General features: G+C 44.4%; 1 pseudogene; it reads right to left on the bottom strand.

Moving 5' to 3' along the window:
* Positions 1–480: 480 nt before the first annotated feature.
* Positions 481–933, bottom strand: LOC102874919 (annotated as a pseudogene).
* Positions 934–4460: the final 3527 nt, after the last annotated feature.

Below are 4460 nucleotides of genomic sequence, written 5' to 3'. Positions count from 1 at the left end.
GGAAGTGGCACCGACTTCCCCACCGGTACACCTCAGGTACACGACTTTAATCTCGTTGGGGTCGAATTTAGGCGGCATGGCGGAGGTGGCTGCTGTCGAAAGAACCCAGGTGCGAGACGACTGAAGAAAGTCGCACCGAGGCCTCCTCCAAACCGAAAGCCGAAAGTTTCCCTTCTTCTTAAGAGACTGGTGACTGGTATGATGGCTCAATGTGGCGTGGTTCCAATTCTGTTATTCTTCTTAAAGAGGTCTCCTTCTTGGCCTCCCAGAGACCAAAGCTTCAGCAGACAGAGTCCATTCATGCAGCTGTGGTCAGCTACGAGCTTCTTTGTAGAGCCTCACTATCTCGGCCACTGCCAACAGAGACCTTACATTTCCAGGGTTACTCTCAAACCTGGGCGGGACCACACCGGGAAGATCTGAGCAACCCAGGGTGTTGGGTGGACCAGGTGCCCAGCAGAGTGTCCGAAGGGCCCAATCCTAGACATTGGACTTAGGGGCTGAGTTGAGGGGAAACTCCTTGAGCTCCGTCTGCATGCACAAATACCCCTCAATGACAGCCATGAGTGCAATGCACACGGCTTGGACCAGCCACCGGGTCAACACCGAGGGGAAACGGGAGCTGTAGAACCAGCAGCCCAGGAGGTGAAAGAAATGGACAGTGAAGTCCAGACATTGCTTCCCTTGCCGAATGAAGTACAGCAAGCCCAGGTCACAGGTGAGCGCGTTGAGAATGAAGGACTTCATGAAGAGCCGGCCTGGTGGGGTGGAGAGGCCCAGGATCTCTGCGTCATCGGTCCAGCTGCCGTGTACCAACACGTCCAACAGCGCTAGCCACAGGCCCAACGAGTCGTAGTAGATGGACTGCATGAGGACCATCTGCGATAGGATCTGCAGCGGGTCCCAAACGTAGCTGTGGAACTGGCCTGCCATGTGAGCCCACAGAGCCCAGCTGGCCCCCCGGGCCTCTGTCAAAGCCATCGTGCCACGGCCCGGGGTCATACCCCCTCCCATGTTTTTTTAAATTAATTGATATTTTAACAAAAGTTTACAGAAAACTTGGATTCCCATTCTTTCATTGTTGCACTATTTCCTCTCTCTTCTACCCCCAGTCCATTTTGCTATGCACCTCTTATTCTGGACTATTGTCATGCAAATAATACCTAATCATAATTTAGACAGTTCTTTCCTTCATCTGTTTCAATTCAGTGTTCATTATTTATTCCTTCCCAAACATGATGTTCCTTCTAAGGACTCCTTGCAACATGCCCAAAGTATGTCAGATGAAGCTTCAGAATCCTTGCCCCCAAGGAGCAGCCTGGCTCCACCCTCTCCAGGACAAACCTGTTTGTTCTCCTAGCAGCCCGTGGTATGTTCAGTACTCTTCTCCAATACCAGAGCCCAAAGGCATCAATTCCTCTATCATTTGTAGTCACAGTTCTGCTTTCTGACGCATAGCAAGTGATTGTGAAGACTATGGCCTGAAACAGGCTAGATACTTAAATAAATCATAGGTATGCATAGTAGTGAGGACGTGGAATTAAAAAGAGTAATTTTTTAAAAAATGAATGATAGCAATCAAATGGATTGAGAAATTGTGTTACATTCACAAGATGGAAAAGTACTACATAACTTGGGAAGGACTGGAGAGCATTGTGCTAAGTGACCAACTCAGTCCCATAAAGATAAATACTATAGAAGACGATTATTGTAGAAATAAAAAGATAATCAGAAAAGCATGTATGAGGATCTAAGGTGGAGATGGTAAGAGCAGAGGGATGAGGATGGACAGGGGTCTAATCATAGGGTTGTACAATTTGATGGGTAGAAGGAGGTATGGGTAAAGGATATGGGAAAGATCAGTGTGAAAAACAATGTATGTGAACTTTGTAAGCAAACTAGTATAAAGTAATAATATTTCTGGAAGGCAGTTTGGGGCTTCCTCAAAAACCTGAGCATGGAAATTCCATGTGACCCAGCTATTCCACTACTTGGAATATACCCTGAGAATATGAGAACTGAGGCATAAACTGAGATTTGTACACCAATATTCACTGCAGCAATATTCACCATCACAAGAACATGGGAACAGCCCAAATGTCCAACCACAAATGAATGTATTGAGAAATTACGGTACATACACAGAATGGAATACTATGCAGCACACAGGAGCAATAACTTTGTAAATTATTACCTAACTTGGGAGGGACTGGAGAGCATCATGCTGAGTCAACTAATTCAGTCCCACAAGGATAAATATTGTATGAGACCATTACTGTAGAATGAGCATAAGGATCCAGGAGGGGTAGGAGAGGCCGGAAGCAGAAGGATGTGGATGTGTAGGGGTAAGAGGGGATTAATCATTAGATTGTACAATTTGATGGGTGGGAGGGTGAGGGAAATGGAAAGAATTTGTTCGAATTTGTATGAGAATTTTGTAAATAAAATGGTGAAAAAGAAGTCAGCTTGGGAAGGGGAAGGGAGGGAGGGGGGTAAAATGTGCAACAATGAATGAATGAAAATCTAACTTTTCTGTAAACTTTTCTTAAAATGACAATTAAAATACTTTTTTTTTTAAAGGAGTGTATAAACGCTGAGTAATGAAAACAACGGACTGAGAAGAAAATTGACATGATTGAGTTGTGGTCTTGGTGAAGATCACTGAATATATCAGGGTCTGCCCAAAGGAAAAACAAATTCAAATCTTAGAATAAATGTAATCACAATGCTCCTTAGGAGAGAGGATGGAGAGATTTTAGTTTGCTTACTTTGAATATGTCATCAGGAAAGACCAACTGCTAGAAAAAGTCATCACGTTTGGTAGAATGAAAGGCAGTAAAAACAAGAGAAACTCTAGCTGATAATGCAGTCGTGGAGATGGGGAGGAGCTGGGCAGCACTTCATGCTGTTGTATATAACTTATGAGATGGAGCCAACTCAAAGGCCGGTAGTAGTAACAGCTGCATACTGACTAGCTTATGAGAGAGCAAGGTTGAAGGAAGGCATTTGAGTTTGTTTGACTTTGCTATGTCACAGGAAGCTCTGGCGGCATAGTCTGTAATGAGTTGTGTTGCTAATGGTGCTTTGAATCCACCAGTGGCTCCATGGGAAAAAGATGGCTAATCTCCTCCTGTGTGATTTAAAGCCTCTGAAACCTGCTGGAGGGCCAGCTATGAGTCAGTCCCTTCTGAATGACAGTGAGTTGTTTGTTTTTGTGGTTTGTTTTGGGATTTTTTTTGTGTGTGTGTGTTTTGTTTTGTTTTAATGTGAATATGGTTTGAACGTATTCATCGTACAACTTAAAAACTCAAACTCATTGCTGTCAAATTGGAGCTGGCACACAGCTAAAAGTCAGTAGATTTTCTGAGGCTGTTAATTAATCACCTGGGAGGAAATTGCCATGCTTTCTCCTGTGAAGCTGCTGGTGAGTTAGCAAGGGCCTCTGTAGATTAACTTGCCGCTCTCTACTGTCTATACTACAAATCCCTGCTGTGGGCAGAGAGTTTGAGATCAGGCTTATTGTACTGGGCTAACTTTGGAAGGGAGCTAAGAGTTCATCTTTGGGAAATTACTTGACTCCAGGCCTGATGTTTCTCAGAAGCATCCTCTGGGATCTGAGTCAGGGCAGTTGGCCTTTGTTTGGAATCCATCCTGACCATCTGGCAGGCTGGGACATGGCTCCTTTGTCCTCCTGAGGGCCATGACACTGACATACGCACACGTGGCATGGTGAGAGGCAGGCATCGCAGGAGTGCCAGGCCCTCTCTTGATTTCCTTCCTTTTTTCTAGCCTTCAGTGACTGATCCAATTTCTAATAAGAATAAAGGCTCTTTGACTGGTGTTAATCATATTTTCGCCAGTATCATTTATCTCATCCAAGAATGTTATGCTTCTGTGTTGACCTAATTTTTATCTAATTGCATCTATAAAAAAGTAATGAGTGGAGCAGATGTATAAGTGAGAGTCAGAGGTGTTAGGATTTTAACAAGGCACTTGTGTCTTACAGGCACCTTAAAAGCCCGTGTAATGTCCTGGGTTAAATAGCCTGGCTCATGAAAATATATTATCAAACCTCACCCATGCTCACTGCTGCACAGAGCTCTGAATTAGACATGGACTGTGTTACTTACTCAGCAAATGAGTCAGTGCTCCAGTGTAGCATTCTTAAAGCTTTAGTTAGCTAATTTCTAGGACGTACATAGCCAGGTCTTTCTCTCTAGTTTGGCTTAGTCTTGAAGCTCTGCTGTCACTGAGGGGGACACTATTGGTACTTGAAATACCCGTAGTTTCAGCATCGTGGTAACATGCAGACCACTACAGCACAGCAAACTAACAGATAGGTGGTGGGATATCTTACTACTCATTTCTCTTATGCACTCAATTGGTGCTATTTGCTCTATTCTTCTGCAGTTCACCCAATGGCTACTGATCTCTGGTGGCTTGCACCCACCATGGCACTG

This window comes from Elephantulus edwardii, unplaced genomic scaffold, assembly GCF_000299155.1.
Source record: "Elephantulus edwardii isolate Elephantulus edwardi_28Jun2011 unplaced genomic scaffold, EleEdw1.0 scaffold00019, whole genome shotgun sequence".
NCBI lineage: Eukaryota > Metazoa > Chordata > Mammalia > Macroscelidea > Macroscelididae > Elephantulus > Elephantulus edwardii.
Note: the sequence above shows the minus strand (reverse complement) of the source record. Positions and strands in the feature narration are given on the sequence as shown.